This window comes from Haliotis rufescens, unplaced genomic scaffold (genome assembly GCF_023055435.1).
Source record: "Haliotis rufescens isolate VD_foot unplaced genomic scaffold, xgHalRufe1.0.p SCAF_2, whole genome shotgun sequence".
Taxonomy (NCBI): domain Eukaryota; kingdom Metazoa; phylum Mollusca; class Gastropoda; order Lepetellida; family Haliotidae; genus Haliotis; species Haliotis rufescens.
Window position 1 is genome coordinate 12850883 of NW_025963890.1, and position 20612 is coordinate 12871494.

The 20612-nt window shown below is 40.7% G+C and overlaps 28 non-coding genes across 28 annotated transcripts; all 28 read right to left on the minus strand.

The window, feature by feature from the left end:
* Positions 1-173: 173 nt before the first annotated feature.
* Positions 174-279, minus strand: LOC125382235. Its single transcript, XR_007222446.1, has one exon. It is a non-coding gene; the product is annotated as a U6 spliceosomal RNA (small nuclear RNA).
* Positions 280-852: 573 nt separating this feature from the next.
* LOC125382170 lies at positions 853-990 on the minus strand. The gene has a single exon (XR_007222382.1). It is a non-coding gene; the product is annotated as a U4 spliceosomal RNA (small nuclear RNA).
* A 659-nt stretch (positions 991-1649) lies between these two features.
* On the minus strand, positions 1650-1755 carry LOC125382236. The gene has a single exon (XR_007222447.1). It is a non-coding gene; the product is annotated as a U6 spliceosomal RNA (small nuclear RNA).
* Positions 1756-2328: 573 nt separating this feature from the next.
* Positions 2329-2467, minus strand: LOC125382180. The gene has a single exon (XR_007222392.1). It is a non-coding gene; the product is annotated as a U4 spliceosomal RNA (small nuclear RNA).
* Positions 2468-3123: 656 nt separating this feature from the next.
* LOC125382245 lies at positions 3124-3229 on the minus strand. The gene has a single exon (XR_007222457.1). It is a non-coding gene; the product is annotated as a U6 spliceosomal RNA (small nuclear RNA).
* A 573-nt stretch (positions 3230-3802) lies between these two features.
* LOC125382273 lies at positions 3803-3941 on the minus strand. Its single transcript, XR_007222491.1, has one exon. It is a non-coding gene; the product is annotated as a U4 spliceosomal RNA (small nuclear RNA).
* Positions 3942-4600: 659 nt separating this feature from the next.
* On the minus strand, positions 4601-4706 carry LOC125382237. Its single transcript, XR_007222448.1, has one exon. It is a non-coding gene; the product is annotated as a U6 spliceosomal RNA (small nuclear RNA).
* Positions 4707-5279: 573 nt separating this feature from the next.
* LOC125382274 lies at positions 5280-5418 on the minus strand. The gene has a single exon (XR_007222492.1). It is a non-coding gene; the product is annotated as a U4 spliceosomal RNA (small nuclear RNA).
* A 659-nt stretch (positions 5419-6077) lies between these two features.
* On the minus strand, positions 6078-6183 carry LOC125382238. Its single transcript, XR_007222449.1, has one exon. It is a non-coding gene; the product is annotated as a U6 spliceosomal RNA (small nuclear RNA).
* Positions 6184-6756: 573 nt separating this feature from the next.
* Positions 6757-6895, minus strand: LOC125382173. Its single transcript, XR_007222385.1, has one exon. It is a non-coding gene; the product is annotated as a U4 spliceosomal RNA (small nuclear RNA).
* Positions 6896-7554: 659 nt separating this feature from the next.
* Positions 7555-7660, minus strand: LOC125382239. Its single transcript, XR_007222450.1, has one exon. It is a non-coding gene; the product is annotated as a U6 spliceosomal RNA (small nuclear RNA).
* A 573-nt stretch (positions 7661-8233) lies between these two features.
* Positions 8234-8372, minus strand: LOC125382182. The gene has a single exon (XR_007222394.1). It is a non-coding gene; the product is annotated as a U4 spliceosomal RNA (small nuclear RNA).
* A 656-nt stretch (positions 8373-9028) lies between these two features.
* On the minus strand, positions 9029-9134 carry LOC125382246. The gene has a single exon (XR_007222458.1). It is a non-coding gene; the product is annotated as a U6 spliceosomal RNA (small nuclear RNA).
* A 573-nt stretch (positions 9135-9707) lies between these two features.
* Positions 9708-9846, minus strand: LOC125382275. The gene has a single exon (XR_007222493.1). It is a non-coding gene; the product is annotated as a U4 spliceosomal RNA (small nuclear RNA).
* A 659-nt stretch (positions 9847-10505) lies between these two features.
* On the minus strand, positions 10506-10611 carry LOC125382240. Its single transcript, XR_007222451.1, has one exon. It is a non-coding gene; the product is annotated as a U6 spliceosomal RNA (small nuclear RNA).
* Positions 10612-11184: 573 nt separating this feature from the next.
* Positions 11185-11323, minus strand: LOC125382276. The gene has a single exon (XR_007222494.1). It is a non-coding gene; the product is annotated as a U4 spliceosomal RNA (small nuclear RNA).
* A 659-nt stretch (positions 11324-11982) lies between these two features.
* LOC124111627 lies at positions 11983-12088 on the minus strand. The gene has a single exon (XR_006857508.1). It is a non-coding gene; the product is annotated as a U6 spliceosomal RNA (small nuclear RNA).
* Positions 12089-12661: 573 nt separating this feature from the next.
* On the minus strand, positions 12662-12800 carry LOC125382174. Its single transcript, XR_007222386.1, has one exon. It is a non-coding gene; the product is annotated as a U4 spliceosomal RNA (small nuclear RNA).
* Positions 12801-13459: 659 nt separating this feature from the next.
* LOC124111630 lies at positions 13460-13565 on the minus strand. The gene has a single exon (XR_006857511.2). It is a non-coding gene; the product is annotated as a U6 spliceosomal RNA (small nuclear RNA).
* Positions 13566-14138: 573 nt separating this feature from the next.
* Positions 14139-14277, minus strand: LOC124111622. Its single transcript, XR_006857503.1, has one exon. It is a non-coding gene; the product is annotated as a U4 spliceosomal RNA (small nuclear RNA).
* Positions 14278-14936: 659 nt separating this feature from the next.
* On the minus strand, positions 14937-15042 carry LOC124111628. Its single transcript, XR_006857509.1, has one exon. It is a non-coding gene; the product is annotated as a U6 spliceosomal RNA (small nuclear RNA).
* Positions 15043-15615: 573 nt separating this feature from the next.
* LOC124111621 lies at positions 15616-15754 on the minus strand. Its single transcript, XR_006857502.2, has one exon. It is a non-coding gene; the product is annotated as a U4 spliceosomal RNA (small nuclear RNA).
* A 659-nt stretch (positions 15755-16413) lies between these two features.
* LOC125382242 lies at positions 16414-16519 on the minus strand. The gene has a single exon (XR_007222453.1). It is a non-coding gene; the product is annotated as a U6 spliceosomal RNA (small nuclear RNA).
* Positions 16520-17092: 573 nt separating this feature from the next.
* Positions 17093-17231, minus strand: LOC124111635. The gene has a single exon (XR_006857516.1). It is a non-coding gene; the product is annotated as a U4 spliceosomal RNA (small nuclear RNA).
* Positions 17232-17890: 659 nt separating this feature from the next.
* LOC124111626 lies at positions 17891-17996 on the minus strand. Its single transcript, XR_006857507.1, has one exon. It is a non-coding gene; the product is annotated as a U6 spliceosomal RNA (small nuclear RNA).
* Positions 17997-18569: 573 nt separating this feature from the next.
* LOC124111634 lies at positions 18570-18708 on the minus strand. Its single transcript, XR_006857515.1, has one exon. It is a non-coding gene; the product is annotated as a U4 spliceosomal RNA (small nuclear RNA).
* A 659-nt stretch (positions 18709-19367) lies between these two features.
* On the minus strand, positions 19368-19473 carry LOC124111625. Its single transcript, XR_006857506.2, has one exon. It is a non-coding gene; the product is annotated as a U6 spliceosomal RNA (small nuclear RNA).
* Positions 19474-20046: 573 nt separating this feature from the next.
* On the minus strand, positions 20047-20185 carry LOC124111633. Its single transcript, XR_006857514.1, has one exon. It is a non-coding gene; the product is annotated as a U4 spliceosomal RNA (small nuclear RNA).
* Positions 20186-20612: the final 427 nt, after the last annotated feature.

The window sequence follows — 20612 nt, forward strand, 5'->3', positions numbered from 1 at the left end:
TCGTCAGGTGAAAGAAAGAGAGAAAATATAAGTTTGATAATGCAGTCTGTTCATTTCACTTATAAACGTTCATATAACTCTCAATTAAAGTGCGAACATCAACTTCGCCTCATATTGCCACCTGAATGCTGGATGCAGCTTGTTGTGTCAATAATGGGTGGAATGTAAAGATTAAAAATATGGAACGCTTCACGAATTTGCGTGTCATCCTTGCGCAGGGGCCATGCTAATCTTCTCTGTATCGTTCCAATTTTAGTATATGTACTGCGTTAGCAATACACTACAGTCTTGTGATTACGTCCTTTTATAGGGAGGAGATTTGGCTGGCTTTCCAAACACATGAACTATATATGCATGTTACCGTTCAGTGTAGCAACTTAATTCATGCACAACGATCAAACTAATTTCGGTTCTATGCGTACATTTTAGTGGTTTCTGGTTCTATTGTGGTAACACTCTCAAAAGCTTTAGGTAAATTATAAAGTCGTTTTAGACGTGTTTGGTATCATTAATAATCGACGGTGACGCAGAATGCGCGGAATTACATCACATCCGTCTGCAGCAAAAGCATATGATATGTAGAACGTTTACCAGACGACATATACGCGCTACCTGGCGTAAAACCGTCCAAGGGCAATTAACTCTAACTGTCATACTTTTAAATCGTTCACATGTGCATAGCTGTGTATCAATAACATGGAGGAATAGTTTTTGTTCAATACACAGCCAGTCGTAACAAGATGAAACTAGAATGACAAGATCATAATGTTCGGGTTGTGTGTGTGAAGCGAATAAGAAAAAAAACCCACTGTTTTCCTCAATTGAAGTTCTATTTTTATATTAGTTATGAGGCCCCGTAGGAGCTAACAAAAATTGCGCATGCCGCCCAGTGAAGGGCGTCAGCGCGGGGTATTGGGATTAGTTTTCAACTAGCAATAACCACGCCTCGGATGGACCTCATTGGCTATGGTACCGCCACTGCGCAAAGCTAATGTTATAACATGTTCATAAGAAGGTTGTTGTTTCAAGGACCTACCAATGCCTAGTCTGAACTAATTTGCATACTTTAACAAAAAGAAAGCCGGTTTAATTAGCCACAAGCCCTGACACTGACTGGCAGTAGTCACCCATTCAAGTGCGACCCTAGTAACCATCTGGGGATAAGTAAAGTTTGGGCAGACACCTTGAGTCTCAATTGAAATATGTTAAATTCATTTAACACAGGCGGCAATGATGAGTGAAGTGAGGGCTTAAGCCATCGTAGGATATACGTTCATGTTAACAGCAAGGTGACATGCGCGACAGCAGTGCTCGGCGGGAATAATCATCCATTCAAACATAATTAAGTGGAGGCTGCGATAATCTGAGATTTCATAGAAATCCTAAACAATGATCTAAGTTTTTAAACAAATCATATAGAGACGGTTTATCCCTGGGTGCCTTTCCACACCATGCCACCGTGGGCATGTACAAAGCTCGTCAGGTGAAAGAAAGAGAGAAAATATAAGTTTGATAATGCAGTCTGTTCATTTCACTTATAAACGTTCATATAACTCTCAATTAAAGTGCGAACATCAACTTCGCCTCATATTGCCACCTGAATGCTGGATGCAGCTTGTTGTGTCAATAATGGGTGGAATGTAAAGATTAAAAATATGGAACGCTTCACGAATTTGCGTGTCATCCTTGCGCAGGGGCCATGCTAATCTTCTCTGTATCGTTCCAATTTTAGTATATGTACTGCGTTAGCAATACACTACAGTCTTGTGATTACGTCCTTTTATAGGGAGGAGATTTGGCTGGCTTTCCAAACACATGAACTATATATGCATGTTACCGTTCAGTGTAGCAACTTAATTCATGCACAACGATCAAACTAATTTCGGTTCTATGCGTACATTTTAGTGGTTTCTGGTTCTATTGTGGTAACACTCTCAAAAGCTTTAGGTAAATTATAAAGTCGTTTTAGACGTGTTTGGTATCATTAATAATCGACGGTGACGCAGAATGCGCGGAATTACATCACATCCGTCTGCAGCAAAAGCATATGATATGTAGAACGTTTACCAGACGACATATACGCGCTACCTGGCGTAAAACCGTCCAAGGGCAATTAACTCTAACTGTCATACTTTTAAATCGTTCACATGTGCATAGCTGTGTATCAATAACATGGAGGAATAGTTTTTGTTCAATACACAGCCAGTCGTAACAAGATGAAACTAGAATGACAAGATCATAATGTTCGGGTTGTGTGTGTGAAGCGAATAAGAAAAAAAACCCACTGTTTTACTCAATTGAAGTTCTATTTTTATATTAGTTATGAGGCCCCCGTAGGAGCTAACAAAAATTGCGCATGCTGCCCAGTGAAGGGCGTCAGCGCAGGGTATTGGGATTAGTTTTCAACTAGCAATAACCACGCCTCGGATGGACCTCATTGCCTATGGTACCGCCACTGCGCAAAGCTAATGTTATAACATGTTCATAAGAAGGTTGTTTCAAGGACCTACCAATGCCTAGTCTGAACTAATTTGCATACTTTAACAAAAAGAAAGCCGGTTTAATTAGCCACAAGCCCTGACACTGACTGGCAGTAGTCACCCATTCAAGTGCGACCCTAGTAACCATCTGGGGATAAGTAAAGTTTGGGCAGACACCTTGAGTCTCAATTGAAATATGTTAAATTCATTTAACACAGGCGGCAATGATGAGTGAAGTGAGGGCTTAAGCCATCGTAGGATATACGTTCATGTTAACGGCAAGGTGACATGCGCGACAGCAGTGCTCGGCGGGAATAATCATCCATTCAAACATAATTAAGTGGAGGCTGCGATAATCTGAGATTTCATAGAAATCCTAAACAATGATCTAAGTTTTTAAACAAATCATATAGAGACGGTTTATCCCTGGGTGCCTTTCCACACCATGCCACCGTGGGCATGTACAAAGCTCGTCAGGTGAAAGAAAGAGAGAAAATATAAGTTTGATAATGCAGTCTGTTCATTTCACTTATAAACGTTCATATAACTCTCAATTAAAGTGCGAACATCAACTTCGCCTCATATTGCCACCTGAATGCTGGATGCAGCTTGTTGTGTCAATAATGGGTGGAATGTAAAGATTAAAAATATGGAACGCTTCACGAATTTGCGTGTCATCCTTGCGCAGGGCCCATGCTAATCTTCTCTGTATCGTTCCAATTTTAGTATATGTACTGCGTTAGCAATACACTACAGTCTTGTGATTACGTCCTTTTATAGGGAGGAGATTTGGCTGGCTTTCCAAACACATGAACTATATATGCATGTTACCGTTCAGTGTAGCAACTTAATTCATGCACAACGATCAAACTAATTTCGGTTCTATGCGTACATTTTAGTGGTTTCTGGTTCTATTGTGGTAACACTCTCAAAAGCTTTAGGTAAATTATAAAGTCGTTTTAGACGTGTTTGGTATCATTAATAATCGACGGTGACGCAGAATGCGCGGAATTACATCACATCCGTCTGCAGCAAAAGCATATGATATGTAGAACGTTTACCAGACGACATATACGCGCTACCTGGCGTAAAACCGTCCAAGGGCAATTAACTCTAACTGTCATACTTTTAAATCGTTCACATGTGCATAGCTGTGTATCAATAACATGGAGGAATAGTTTTTGTTCAATACACAGCCAGTCGTAACAAGATGAAACTAGAATGACAAGATCATAATGTTCGGGTTGTGTGTGTGAAGCGAATAAGAAAAAAAACCCACTGTTTTCCTCAATTGAAGTTCTATTTTTATATTAGTTATGAGGCCCCCGTAGGAGCTAACAAAAATTGCGCATGCCGCCCAGTGAAGGGCGTCAGCGCGGGGTATTGGGATTAGTTTTCAACTAGCAATAACCACGCCTCGGATGGACCTCATTGGCTATGGTACCGCCACTGCGCAAAGCTAATGTTATAACATGTTCATAAGAAGGTTGTTGTTTCAAGGACCTACCAATGCCTAGTCTGAACTAATTTGCATACTTTAACAAAAAGAAAGCCGGTTTAATTAGCCACAAGCCCTGACACTGACTGGCAGTAGTCACCCATTCAAGTGCGACCCTAGTAACCATCTGGGGATAAGTAAAGTTTGGGCAGACACCTTGAGTCTCAATTGAAATATGTTAAATTCATTTAACACAGGCGGCAATGATGAGTGAAGTGAGGGCTTAAGCCATCGTAGGATATACGTTCATGTTAACAGCAAGGTGACATGCGCGACAGCAGTGCTCGGCGGGAATAATCATCCATTCAAACATAATTAAGTGGAGGCTGCGATAATCTGAGATTTCATAGAAATCCTAAACAATGATCTAAGTTTTTAAACAAATCATATAGAGACGGTTTATCCCTGGGTGCCTTTCCACACCATGCCACCGTGGGCATGTACAAAGCTCGTCAGGTGAAAGAAAGAGAGAAAATATAAGTTTGATAATGCAGTCTGTTCATTTCACTTATAAACGTTCATATAACTCTCAATTAAAGTGCGAACATCAACTTCGCCTCATATTGCCACCTGAATGCTGGATGCAGCTTGTTGTGTCAATAATGGGTGGAATGTAAAGATTAAAAATATGGAACGCTTCACGAATTTGCGTGTCATCCTTGCGCAGGGGCCATGCTAATCTTCTCTGTATCGTTCCAATTTTAGTATATGTACTGCGTTAGCAATACACTACAGTCTTGTGATTACGTCCTTTTATAGGGAGGAGATTTGGCTGGCTTTCCAAACACATGAACTATATATGCATGTTACCGTTCAGTGTAGCAACTTAATTCATGCACAACGATCAAACTAATTTCGGTTCTATGCGTACATTTTAGTGGTTTCTGGTTCTATTGTGGTAACACTCTCAAAAGCTTTAGGTAAATTATAAAGTCGTTTTAGACGTGTTTGGTATCATTAATAATCGACGGTGACGCAGAATGCGCGGAATTACATCACATCCTTCTGCAGCAAAAGCATATGATATGTAGAACTTTTACCAGACGACATATACGCGCTACCTGGCGTAAAACCGTCCAAGGGCAATTAACTCTAACTGTCATACTTTTAAATCGTTCACATGTGCATAGCTGTGTATCAATAACATGGAGGAATAGTTTTTGTTCAATACACAGCCAGTCGTAACAAGATGAAACTAGAATGACAAGATCATAATGTTCGGGTTGTGTGTGTCAAGCGAATAAGAAAAAAAACCCACTGTTTTCCTCAATTGAAGTTCTATTTTTATATTAGTTATGAGGCCCCCGTAGGAGCTAACAAAAATTGCGCATGCCGCCCAGTGAAGGGCGTCAGCGCGGGGTATTGGGATTAGTTTTCAACTAGCAATAACCACGCCTCGGATGGACCTCATTGGCTATGGTACCGCCACTGCGCAAAGCTAATGTTATAACATGTTCATAAGAAGGTTGTTGTTTCAAGGACCTACCAATGCCTAGTCTGAACTAATTTGCATACTTTAACAAAAAGAAAGCCGGTTTAATTAGCCACAAGCCCTGACACTGACTGGCAGTAGTCACCCATTCAAGTGCGACCCTAGTAACCATCTGGGGATAAGTAAAGTTTGGGCAGACACCTTGAGTCTCAATTGAAATATGTTAAATTCATTTAACACAGGCGGCAATGATGAGTGAAGTGAGGGCTTAAGCCATCGTAGGATATACGTTCATGTTAACAGCAAGGTGACATGCGCGACAGCAGTGCTCGGCGGGAATAATCATCCATTCAAACATAATTAAGTGGAGGCTGCGATAATCTGAGATTTCATAGAAATCCTAAACAATGATCTAAGTTTTTAAACAAATCATATAGAGACGGTTTATCCCTGGGTGCCTTTCCACACCATGCCACCGTGGGCATGTACAAAGCTCGTCAGGTGAAAGAAAGAGAGAAAATATAAGTTTGATAATGCAGTCTGTTCATTTCACTTATAAACGTTCATATAACTCTCAATTAAAGTGCGAACATCAACTTCGCCTCATATTGCCACCTGAATGCTGGATGCAGCTTGTTGTGTCAATAATGGGTGGAATGTAAAGATTAAAAATATGGAACGCTTCACGAATTTGCGTGTCATCCTTGCGCAGGGGCCATGCTAATCTTCTCTGTATCGTTCCAATTTTAGTATATGTACTGCGTTAGCAATACACTACAGTCTTGTGATTACGTCCTTTTATAGGGAGGAGATTTGGCTGGCTTTCCAAACACATGAACTATATATGCATGTTACCGTTCAGTGTAGCAACTTAATTCATGCACAACGATCAAACTAATTTCGGTTCTATGCGTACATTTTAGTGGTTTCTGGTTCTATTGTGGTAACACTCTCAAAAGCTTTAGGTAAATTATTAAGTCGTTTTAGACGTGTTTGGTATCATTAATAATCGACGGTGACGCAGAATGCGCGGAATTACATCACATCCGTCTGCAGCAAAAGCATATGATATGTAGAACGTTTACCAGACGACATGTACGCGCTACCTAGCGTAAAACCGTCCAAGGGCAATTAACTCTAACTGTCATACTTTTAAATCGTTCACATGTGCATAGCTGTGTATCAATAACATGGAGGAATAGTTTTTGTTCAATACACAGCCTGTCGTAACAAGATGAAACTAGAATGACAAGATCATAATGTTCGGGTTGTGTGTGTCAAGCGAATAAGAAAAAAAACCCACTGTTTTCCTCAATTGAAGTTCTATTTTTATATTAGTTATGAGGCCCCCGTAGGAGCTAACAAAAATTGCGCATGCCGCCCAGTGAAGGGCGTCAGCGCGGGGTATTGGGATTAGTTTTCAACTAGCAATAACCACGCCTTGGATGGACCTCATTGGCTATGGTACCGCCACTGCGCAAAGCTAATGTTATAACATGTTCATAAGAAGGTTGTTGTTTCAAGGACCTACCAATGCCTAGTCTGAACTAATTTGCATACTTTAACAAAAAGAAAGCCGGTTTAATTAGCCACAAGCCCTGACACTGACTGGCAGTAGTCACCCATTCAAGTGCGACCCTAGTAACCATCTGGGGATAAGTAAAGTTTGGGCAGACACCTTGAGTCTCAATTGAAATATGTTAAATTCATTTAACACAGGCGGCAATGATGAGTGAAGTGAGGGCTTAAGCCATCGTAGGATATACGTTCATGTTAACAGCAAGGTGACATGCGCGACAGCAGTGCTCGGCGGGAATAATCATCCATTCAAACATAATTAAGTGGAGGCTGCGATAATCTGAGATTTCATAGAAATCCTAAACAATGATCTAAGTTTTTAAACAAATCATATAGAGACGGTTTATCCCTGGGTGCCTTTCCACACCATGCCACCGTGGGCATGTACAAAGCTCGTCAGGTGAAAGAAAGAGAGAAAATATAAGTTTGATAATGCAGTCTGTTCATTTCACTTATAAACGTTCATATAACTCTCAATTAAAGTGCGAACATCAACTTCGCCTCATATTGCCACCTGAATGCTGGATGCAGCTTGTTGTGTCAATAATGGGTGGAATGTAAAGATTAAAAATATGGAACGCTTCACGAATTTGCGTGTCATCCTTGCGCAGGGGCCATGCTAATCTTCTCTGTATCGTTCCAATTTTAGTATATGTACTGCGTTAGCAATACACTACAGTCTTGTGATTACGTCCTTTTATAGGGAGGAGATTTGGCTGGCTTTCCAAACACATGAACTATATATGCATGTTACCGTTCAGTGTAGCAACTTAATTCATGCACAACGATCAAACTAATTTCGGTTCTATGCGTACATTTTAGTGGTTTCTGGTTCTATTGTGGTAACACTCTCAAAAGCTTTAGGTAAATTATAAAGTCGTTTTAGACGTGTTTGGTATCATTAATAATCGACGGTGACGCAGAATGCGCGGAATTACATCACATCCGTCTGCAGCAAAAGCATATGATATGTAGAACGTTTACCAGACGACATATACGCGCTACCTGGCGTAAAACCGTCCAAGGGCAATTAACTCTAACTGTCATACTTTTAAATCGTTCACATGTGCATAGCTGTGTATCAATAACATGGAGGAATAGTTTTTGTTCAATACACAGCCAGTCGTAACAAGATGAAACTAGAATGACAAGATCATAATGTTCGGGTTGTGTGTGTGAAGCGAATAAGAAAAAAAACCCACTGTTTTACTCAATTGAAGTTCTATTTTTATATTAGTTATGAGGCCCCCGTAGGAGCTAACAAAAATTGCGCATGCTGCCCAGTGAAGGGCGTCAGCGCAGGGTATTGGGATTAGTTTTCAACTAGCAATAACCACGCCTCGGATGGACCTCATTGCCTATGGTACCGCCACTGCGCAAAGCTAATGTTATAACATGTTCATAAGAAGGTTGTTTCAAGGACCTACCAATGCCTAGTCTGAACTAATTTGCATACTTTAACAAAAAGAAAGCCGGTTTAATTAGCCACAAGCCCTGACACTGACTGGCAGTAGTCACCCATTCAAGTGCGACCCTAGTAACCATCTGGGGATAAGTAAAGTTTGGGCAGACACCTTGAGTCTCAATTGAAATATGTTAAATTCATTTAACACAGGCGGCAATGATGAGTGAAGTGAGGGCTTAAGCCATCGTAGGATATACGTTCATGTTAACGGCAAGGTGACATGCGCGACAGCAGTGCTCGGCGGGAATAATCATCCATTCAAACATAATTAAGTGGAGGCTGCGATAATCTGAGATTTCATAGAAATCCTAAACAATGATCTAAGTTTTTAAACAAATCATATAGAGACGGTTTATCCCTGGGTGCCTTTCCACACCATGCCACCGTGGGCATGTACAAAGCTCGTCAGGTGAAAGAAAGAGAGAAAATATAAGTTTGATAATGCAGTCTGTTCATTTCACTTATAAACGTTCATATAACTCTCAATTAAAGTGCGAACATCAACTTCGCCTCATATTGCCACCTGAATGCTGGATGCAGCTTGTTGTGTCAATAATGGGTGGAATGTAAAGATTAAAAATATGGAACGCTTCACGAATTTGCGTGTCATCCTTGCGCAGGGCCCATGCTAATCTTCTCTGTATCGTTCCAATTTTAGTATATGTACTGCGTTAGCAATACACTACAGTCTTGTGATTACGTCCTTTTATAGGGAGGAGATTTGGCTGGCTTTCCAAACACATGAACTATATATGCATGTTACCGTTCAGTGTAGCAACTTAATTCATGCACAACGATCAAACTAATTTCGGTTCTATGCGTACATTTTAGTGGTTTCTGGTTCTATTGTGGTAACACTCTCAAAAGCTTTAGGTAAATTATAAAGTCGTTTTAGACGTGTTTGGTATCATTAATAATCGACGGTGACGCAGAATGCGCGGAATTACATCACATCCGTCTGCAGCAAAAGCATATGATATGTAGAACGTTTACCAGACGACATATACGCGCTACCTGGCGTAAAACCGTCCAAGGGCAATTAACTCTAACTGTCATACTTTTAAATCGTTCACATGTGCATAGCTGTGTATCAATAACATGGAGGAATAGTTTTTGTTCAATACACAGCCAGTCGTAACAAGATGAAACTAGAATGACAAGATCATAATGTTCGGGTTGTGTGTGTGAAGCGAATAAGAAAAAAAACCCACTGTTTTCCTCAATTGAAGTTCTATTTTTATATTAGTTATGAGGCCCCCGTAGGAGCTAACAAAAATTGCGCATGCCGCCCAGTGAAGGGCGTCAGCGCGGGGTATTGGGATTAGTTTTCAACTAGCAATAACCACGCCTCGGATGGACCTCATTGGCTATGGTACCGCCACTGCGCAAAGCTAATGTTATAACATGTTCATAAGAAGGTTGTTGTTTCAAGGACCTACCAATGCCTAGTCTGAACTAATTTGCATACTTTAACAAAAAGAAAGCCGGTTTAATTAGCCACAAGCCCTGACACTGACTGGCAGTAGTCACCCATTCAAGTGCGACCCTAGTAACCATCTGGGGATAAGTAAAGTTTGGGCAGACACCTTGAGTCTCAATTGAAATATGTTAAATTCATTTAACACAGGCGGCAATGATGAGTGAAGTGAGGGCTTAAGCCATCGTAGGATATACGTTCATGTTAACAGCAAGGTGACATGCGCGACAGCAGTGCTCGGCGGGAATAATCATCCATTCAAACATAATTAAGTGGAGGCTGCGATAATCTGAGATTTCATAGAAATCCTAAACAATGATCTAAGTTTTTAAACAAATCATATAGAGACGGTTTATCCCTGGGTGCCTTTCCACACCATGCCACCGTGGGCATGTACAAAGCTCGTCAGGTGAAAGAAAGAGAGAAAATATAAGTTTGATAATGCAGTCTGTTCATTTCACTTATAAACGTTCATATAACTCTCAATTAAAGTGCGAACATCAACTTCGCCTCATATTGCCACCTGAATGCTGGATGCAGCTTGTTGTGTCAATAATGGGTGGAATGTAAAGATTAAAAATATGGAACGCTTCACGAATTTGCGTGTCATCCTTGCGCAGGGGCCATGCTAATCTTCTCTGTATCGTTCCAATTTTAGTATATGTACTGCGTTAGCAATACACTACAGTCTTGTGATTACGTCCTTTTATAGGGAGGAGATTTGGCTGGCTTTCCAAACACATGAACTATATATGCATGTTACCGTTCAGTGTAGCAACTTAATTCATGCACAACGATCAAACTAATTTCGGTTCTATGCGTACATTTTAGTGGTTTCTGGTTCTATTGTGGTAACACTCTCAAAAGCTTTAGGTAAATTATAAAGTCGTTTTAGACGTGTTTGGTATCATTAATAATCGACGGTGACGCAGAATGCGCGGAATTACATCACATCCTTCTGCAGCAAAAGCATATGATATGTAGAACTTTTACCAGACGACATATACGCGCTACCTGGCGTAAAACCGTCCAAGGGCAATTAACTCTAACTGTCATACTTTTAAATCGTTCACATGTGCATAGCTGTGTATCAATAACATGGAGGAATAGTTTTTGTTCAATACACAGCCAGTCGTAACAAGATGAAACTAGAATGACAAGATCATAATGTTCGGGTTGTGTGTGTCAAGCGAATAAGAAAAAAAACCCACTGTTTTCCTCAATTGAAGTTCTATTTTTATATTAGTTATGAGGCCCCCGTAGGAGCTAACAAAAATTGCGCATGCCGCCCAGTGAAGGGCGTCAGCGCGGGGTATTGGGATTAGTTTTCAACTAGCAATAACCACGCCTCGGATGGACCTCATTGGCTATGGTACCGCCACTGCGCAAAGCTAATGTTATAACATGTTCATAAGAAGGTTGTTGTTTCAAGGACCTACCAATGCCTAGTCTGAACTAATTTGCATACTTTAACAAAAAGAAAGCCGGTTTAATTAGCCACAAGCCCTGACACTGACTGGCAGTAGTCACCCATTCAAGTGCGACCCTAGTAACCATCTGGGGATAAGTAAAGTTTGGGCAGACACCTTGAGTCTCAATTGAAATATGTTAAATTCATTTAACACAGGCGGCAATGATGAGTGAAGTGAGGGCTTAAGCCATCGTAGGATATACGTTCATGTTAACAGCAAGGTGACATGCGCGACAGCAGTGCTCGGCGGGAATAATCATCCATTCAAACATAATTAAGTGGAGGCTGCGATAATCTGAGATTTCATAGAAATCCTAAACAATGATCTAAGTTTTTAAACAAATCATATAGAGACGGTTTATCCCTGGGTGCCTTTCCACACCATGCCACCGTGGGCATGTACAAAGCTCGTCAGGTGAAAGAAAGAGAGAAAATATAAGTTTGATAATGCAGTCTGTTCATTTCACTTATAAACGTTCATATAACTCTCAATTAAAGTGCGAACATCAACTTCGCCTCATATTGCCACCTGAATGCTGGATGCAGCTTGTTGTGTCAATAATGGGTGGAATGTAAAGATTAAAAATATGGAACGCTTCACGAATTTGCGTGTCATCCTTGCGCAGGGGCCATGCTAATCTTCTCTGTATCGTTCCAATTTTAGTATATGTACTGCGTTAGCAATACACTACAGTCTTGTGATTACGTCCTTTTATAGGGAGGAGATTTGGCTGGCTTTCCAAACACATGAACTATATATGCATGTTACCGTTCAGTGTAGCAACTTAATTCATGCACAACGATCAAACTAATTTCGGTTCTATGCGTACATTTTAGTGGTTTCTGGTTCTATTGTGGTAACACTCTCAAAAGCTTTAGGTAAATTATTAAGTCGTTTTAGACGTGTTTGGTATCATTAATAATCGACGGTGACGCAGAATGCGCGGAATTACATCACATCCGTCTGCAGCAAAAGCATATGATATGTAGAACGTTTACCAGACGACATGTACGCGCTACCTAGCGTAAAACCGTCCAAGGGCAATTAACTCTAACTGTCATACTTTTAAATCGTTCACATGTGCATAGCTGTGTATCAATAACATGGAGGAATAGTTTTTGTTCAATACACAGCCTGTCGTAACAAGATGAAACTAGAATGACAAGATCATAATGTTCGGGTTGTGTGTGTCAAGCGAATAAGAAAAAAAACCCACTGTTTTCCTCAATTGAAGTTCTATTTTTATATTAGTTATGAGGCCCCCGTAGGAGCTAACAAAAATTGCGCATGCCGCCCAGTGAAGGGCGTCAGCGCGGGGTATTGGGATTAGTTTTCAACTAGCAATAACCACGCCTTGGATGGACCTCATTGGCTATGGTACCGCCACTGCGCAAAGCTAATGTTATAACATGTTCATAAGAAGGTTGTTGTTTCAAGGACCTACCAATGCCTAGTCTGAACTAATTTGCATACTTTAACAAAAAGAAAGCCGGTTTAATTAGCCACAAGCCCTGACACTGACTGGCAGTAGTCACCCATTCAAGTGCGACCCTAGTAACCATCTGGGGATAAGTAAAGTTTGGGCAGACACCTTGAGTCTCAATTGAAATATGTTAAATTCATTTAACACAGGCGGCAATGATGAGTGAAGTGAGGGCTTAAGCCATCGTAGGATATACGTTCATGTTAACAGCAAGGTGACATGCGCGACAGCAGTGCTCGGCGGGAATAATCATCCATTCAAACATAATTAAGTGGAGGCTGCGATAATCTGAGATTTCATAGAAATCCTAAACAATGATCTAAGTTTTTAAACAAATCATATAGAGACGGTTTATCCCTGGGTGCCTTTCCACACCATGCCACCGTGGGCATGTACAAAGCTCGTCAGGTGAAAGAAAGAGAGAAAATATAAGTTTGATAATGCAGTCTGTTCATTTCACTTATAAACGTTCATATAACTCTCAATTAAAGTGCGAACATCAACTTCGCCTCATATTGCCACCTGAATGCTGGATGCAGCTTGTTGTGTCAATAATGGGTGGAATGTAAAGATTAAAAATATGGAACGCTTCACGAATTTGCGTGTCATCCTTGCGCAGGGGCCATGCTAATCTTCTCTGTATCGTTCCAATTTTAGTATATGTACTGCGTTAGCAATACACTACAGTCTTGTGATTACGTCCTTTTATAGGGAGGAGATTTGGCTGGCTTTCCAAACACATGAACTATATATGCATGTTACCGTTCAGTGTAGCAACTTAATTCATGCACAACGATCAAACTAATTTCGGTTCTATGCGTACATTTTAGTGGTTTCTGGTTCTATTGTGGTAACACTCTCAAAAGCTTTAGGTAAATTATAAAGTCGTTTTAGACGTGTTTGGTATCATTAATAATCGACGGTGACGCAGAATGCGCGGAATTACATCACATCCGTCTGCAGCAAAAGCATATGATATGTAGAACGTGTACCAGACGACATATACGCGCTACCTGGCGTAAAACCGTCCAAGGGCAATTAACTCTAACTGTCATACTTTTAAATCGTTCACATGTGCATAGCTGTGTATCAATAACATGGAGGAATAGTTTTTGTTCAATACACAGCCAGTCGTAACAAGATGAAACTAGAATGACAAGATCATAATGTTCGGGTTGTGTGTGTCAAGCGAATAAGAAAAAAAACCCACTGTTTTCCTCAATTGAAGTTCTATTTTTATATTAGTTATGAGGCCCCCGTAGGAGCTAACAAAAATTGCGCATGCCGCCCAGTGAAGGGCGTCAGCGCGGGGTATTGGGATTAGTTTTCAACTAGCAATAACCACGCCTCGGATGGACCTCATTGGCTATGGTACCGCCACTGCGCAAAGCTAATGTTATAACATGTTCATAAGAAGGTTGTTGTTTCAAGGACCTACCAATGCCTAGTCTGAACTAATTTGCATACTTTAACAAAAAGAAAGCCGGTTTAATTAGCCACAAGCCCTGACACTGACTGGCAGTAGTCACCCATTCAAGTGCGACCCTAGTAACCATCTGGGGATAAGTAAAGTTTGGGCAGACACCTTGAGTCTCAATTGAAATATGTTAAATTCATTTAACACAGGCGGCAATGATGAGTGAAGTGAGGGCTTAAGCCATCGTAGGATATACGTTCATGTTAACAGCAAGGTGACATGCGCGACAGCAGTGCTCGGCGGGAATAATCATCCATTCAAACATAATTAAGTGGAGGCTGCGATAATCTGAGATTTCATAGAAATCCTAAACAATGATCTAAGTTTTTAAACAAATCATATAGAGACGGTTTATCCCTGGGTGCCTTTCCACACCATGCCACCGTGGGCATGTACAAAGCTCGTCAGGTGAAAGAAAGAGAGAAAATATAAGTTTGATAATGCAGTCTGTTCATTTCACTTATAAACGTTCATATAACTCTCAATTAAAGTGCGAACATCAACTTCGCCTCATATTGCCACCTGAATGCTGGATGCAGCTTGTTGTGTCAATAATGGGTGGAATGTAAAGATTAAAAATATGGAACGCTTCACGAATTTGCGTGTCATCCTTGCGCAGGGGCCATGCTAATCTTCTCTGTATCGTTCCAATTTTAGTATATGTACTGCGTTAGCAATACACTACAGTCTTGTGATTACGTCCTTTTATAGGGAGGAGATTTGGCTGGCTTTCCAAACACATGAACTATATATGCATGTTACCGTTCAGTGTAGCAACTTAATTCATGCACAACGATCAAACTAATTTCGGTTCTATGCGTACATTTTAGTGGTTTCTGGTTCTATTGTGGTAACACTCTCAAAAGCTTTAGGTAAATTATAAAGTCGTTTTAGACGTGTTTGGTATCATTAATAATCGACGGTGACGCAGAATGCGCGGAATTACATCACATCCGTCTGCAGCAAAAGCATATGATATGTAGAACGTGTACCAGACGACATATACGCGCTACCTGGCGTAAAACCGTCCAAGGGCAATTAACTCTAACTGTCATACTTTTAAATCGTTCACATGTGCATAGCTGTGTATCAATAACATGGAGGAATAGTTTTTGTTCAATACACAGCCTGTCGTAACAAGATGAAACTAGAATGACAAGATCATAATGTTCGGGTTGTGTGTGTCAAGCGAATAAGAAAAAAAACCCACTGTTTTCCTCAATTGAAGTTCTATTTTTATATTAGTTATGAGGCCCCCGTAGGAGCTAACAAAAATTGCGCATGCCGCCCAGTGAAGGGCGTCAGCGCGGGGTATTGGGATTAGTTTTCAACTAGCAATAACCACGCCTTGGATGGACCTCATTGGCTATGGTACCGCCACTGCGCAAAGCTAATGTTATAACATGTTCATAAGAAGGTTGTTGTTTCAAGGACCTACCAATGCCTAGTCTGAACTAATTTGCATACTTTAACAAAAAGAAAGCCGGTTTAATTAGCCACAAGCCCTGACACTGACTGGCAGTAGTCACCCATTCAAGTGCGACCCTAGTAACCATCTGGGGATAAGTAAAGTTTGGGCAGACACCTTGAGTCTCAATTGAAATATGTTAAATTCATTTAACACAGGCGGCAATGATGAGTGAAGTGAGGGCTTAAGCCATCGTAGGATATACGTTCATGTTAACAGCAAGGTGACATGCGCGACAGCAGTGCTCGGCGGGAATAATCATCCATTCAAACATAATTAAGTGGAGGCTGCGATAATCTGAGATTTCATAGAAATCCTAAACAATGATCTAAGTTTTTAAACAAATCATATAGAGACGGTTTATCCCTGGGTGCCTTTCCACACCATGCCACCGTGGGCATGTACAAAGCTCGTCAGGTGAAAGAAAGAGAGAAAATATAAGTTTGATAATGCAGTCTGTTCATTTCACTTATAAACGTTCATATAACTCTCAATTAAAGTGCGAACATCAACTTCGCCTCATATTGCCACCTGAATGCTGGATGCAGCTTGTTGTGTCAATAATGGGTGGAATGTAAAGATTAAAAATATGGAACGCTTCACGAATTTGCGTGTCATCCTTGCGCAGGGGCCATGCTAATCTTCTCTGTATCGTTCCAATTTTAGTATATGTACTGCGTTAGCAATACACTACAGTCTTGTGATTACGTCCTTTTATAGGGAGGAGATTTGGCTGGCTTTCCAAACACATGAACTATATATGCATGTTACCGTTCAGTGTAGCAACTTAATTCATGCACAACGATCAAACTAATTTCGGTTCTATGCGTACATTTTAGTGGTTTCTGGTTCTATTGTGGTAACACTCTCAAAAGCTTTAGGTAAATTATAAAGTCGTTTTAGACGTGTTTGGTATCATTAATAATCGACGGTGACGCAGAATGCGCGGAATTACATCACATCCGTCTGCAGCAAAAGCATATGATATGTAGAACGTGTACCAGACGACATATACGCGCTACCTGGCGTAAAACCGTCCAAGGGCAATTAACTCTAACTGTCATACTTTTAAATCGTTCACATGTGCATAGCTGTGTATCAATAACATGGAGGAATAGTTTTTGTTCAATACACAGCCAGTCGTAACAAGATGAAACTAGAATGACAAGATCATAATGTTCGGGTTGTGTGTGTCAAGCGAATAAGAAAAAAAACCCACTGTTTTCCTCAATTGAAGTTCTATTTTTATATTAGTTATGAGGCCCCCGTAGGAGCTAACAAAAATTGCGCATGCCGCCCAGTGAAGGGCGTCAGCGCGGGGTATTGGGATTAGTTTTCAACTAGCAATAACCACGCCTCGGATGGACCTCATTGGCTATGGTACCGCCACTGCGCAAAGCTAATGTTATAACATGTTCATAAGAAGGTTGTTGTTTCAAGGACCTACCAATGCCTAGTCTGAACTAATTTGCATACTTTAACAAAAAGAAAGCCGGTTTAATTAGCCACAAGCCCTGACACTGACTGGCAGTAGTCACCCATTCAAGTGCGACCCTAGTAACCATCTGGGGATAAGTAAAGTTTGGGCAGACACCTTGAGTCTCAATTGAAATATGTTAAATTCATTTAACACAGGCGGCAATGATGAGTGAAGTGAGGGCTTAAGCCATCGTAGGATATACGTTCATGTTAACAGCAAGGTGACATGCGCGACAGCAGTGCTCGGCGGGAATAATCATCCATTCAAACATAATTAAGTGGAGGCTGCGATAATCTGAGATTTCATAGAAATCCTAAACAATGATCTAAGTTTTTAAACAAATCATATAGAGACGGTTTATCCCTGGGTGCCTTTCCACACCATGCCACCGTGGGCATGTACAAAGCTCGTCAGGTGAAAGAAAGAGAGAAAATATAAGTTTGATAATGCAGTCTGTTCATTTCACTTATAAACGTTCATATAACTCTCAATTAAAGTGCGAACATCAACTTCGCCTCATATTGCCACCTGAATGCTGGATGCAGCTTGTTGTGTCAATAATGGGTGGAATGTAAAGATTAAAAATATGGAACGCTTCACGAATTTGCGTGTCATCCTTGCGCAGGGGCCATGCTAATCTTCTCTGTATCGTTCCAATTTTAGTATATGTACTGCGTTAGCAATACACTACAGTCTTGTGATTACGTCCTTTTATAGGGAGGAGATTTGGCTGGCTTTCCAAACACATGAACTATATATGCATGTTACCGTTCAGTGTAGCAACTTAATTCATGCACAACGATCAAACTAATTTCGGTTCTATGCGTACATTTTAGTGGTTTCTGGTTCTATTGTGGTAACACTCTCAAAAGCTTTAGGTAAATTATAAAGTCGTTTTAGACGTGTTTGGTATCATTAATAATCGACGGTGACGCAGAATGCGCGGAATTACATCACATCCGTCTGCAGCAAAAGCATATGATATGTAGAACGTGTACCAGACGACATATACGCGCTACCTGGCGTAAAACCGTCCAAGGGCAATTAACTCTAACTGTCATACTTTTAAATCGTTCACATGTGCATAGCTGTGTATCAATAACATGGAGGAATAGTTTTTGTTCAATACACAGCCAGTCGTAACAAGATGAAACTAGAATGACAAGATCATAATGTTCGGGTTGTGTGTGTGAAGCGAATAAGAAAAAAAACCCACTGTTTTCCTCAATTGAAGTTCTATTTTTATATTAGTTATGAGGCCCCCGTAGGAGCTAACAAAAATTGCGCATGCCGCCCAGTGAAGGGCGTCAGCGCGGGGTATTGGGATTAGTTTTCAACTAGCAATAACCACGCCTCGGATGGACCTCATTGGCTATGGTACCGCCACTGCGCAAAGCTAATGTTATAACATGTTCATAAGAAGGTTGTTGTTTCAAGGACCTACCAATGCCTAGTCTGAACTAATTTGCATACTTTAACAAAAAGAAAGCCGGTTTAATTAGCCACAAGCCCTGACACTGACTGGCAGTAGTCACCCATTCAAGTGCGACCCTAGTAACCATCTGGGGATAAGTAAAGTTTGGGCAGACACCTTGAGTCTCAATTGAAATATGTTAAATTCATTTAACACAGGCGGCAATGATGAGTGAAGTGAGGGCTTAAGCCATCGTAGGATATACGTTCATGTTAACGGCAAGGTGACATGCGCGACAGCACTGCTCGGCGGGAATAATCATCCATTCAAACATAATTAAGTGGAGGCTGCGATAATCTGAGATTTCATAGAAATCCTAAACAATGATCTAAGTTTTTAAACAAATCATATAGAGACGGTTTATCCCTGGGTGCCTTTCCACACCATGCCACCGTGGGCATGTACAAAGCTCGTCAGGTGAAAGAAAGAGAGAAAATATAAGTTTGATAATGCAGTCTGTTCATTTCACTTATAAACGTTCATATAACTCTCAATTAAAGTGCGAACATCAACTTCGCCTCATATTGCCACCTGAATGCTGGATGCAGCTTGTTGTGTCAATAATGGGTGGAATGTAAAGATTAAAAATATGGAACGCTTCACGAATTTGCGTGTCATCCTTGCGCACGGGCCATGCTAATCTTCTCTGTATCGTTCCAATTTTAGTATATGTACTGCGTTAGCAATACACTACAGTCTTGTGATTACGTCCTTTTATAGGGAGGAGATTTGGCTGGCTTTCCAAACACATGAACTATATATGCATGTTACCGTTCAGTGTAGCAACTTAATTCATGCACAACGATCAAACTAATTTCGGTTCTATGCGTACATTTTAGTGGTTTCTGGTTCTATTGTGGTAACACTCTCAAAAGCTTTAGGTAAATTATAAAGTCGTTTTAGACGTGTTTGGTATCATTAATAATCGACGGTGACGCAGAATGCGCGGAATTACATCACATCCGTCTGCAGCAAAAGCATATGATATGTAGAACGTTTACCAGACGACATATACGCGCTACCTGGCGTAAAACCGTCCAAGGGCAATTAACTCTAACTGTCATACTTTTAAATCGTTCACATGTGCATAGCTGTGTATCAATAACATGGAGGAATAGTTTTTGTTCAATACACAGCCAGTCGTAACAAGATGAAACTAGAATGACAAGATCATAATGTTCGGGTTGTGTGTGTCAAGCGAATAAGAAAAATAACCCACTGTTTTCCTCAATTGAAGTTCTATTTTTATATTAGTTATGAGGCCCCCGTAGGAGCTAACAAAAATTGCGCATGCCGCCCAGTGAAGGGCGTCAGCGCGGGGTATTGGGATTAGTTTTCAACTAGCAATAACCACGCCTCGGATGGACCTCATTGGCTATGGTACCGCCACTGCGCAAAGCTAATGTTATAACATGTTCATAAGAAGGTTGTTGTTTCAAGGACCTACCAATGCCTAGTCTGAACTAATTTGCATACTTTAACAAAAAGAAAGCCGGTTTAATTAGCCACAAGCCCTGACACTGACTGGCAGTAGTCACCCATTCAAGTGCGACCCTAGTAACCATCTGGGGATAAGTAAAGTTTGGGCAGACACCTTGAGTCTCAATTGAAATATGTTAAATTCATTTAACACAGGCGGCAATGATGAGTGAAGTGAGGGCTTAAGCCATCGTAGGATATACGTTCATGTTAACGGCAAGGTGACATGCGCGACAGCACTGCTCGGCGGGAATAATCATCCATTCAAACATAATTAAGTGGAGGCTGCGATAATCTGAGATTTCATAGAAATCCTAAACAATGATCTAAGTTTTTAAACAAATCATAT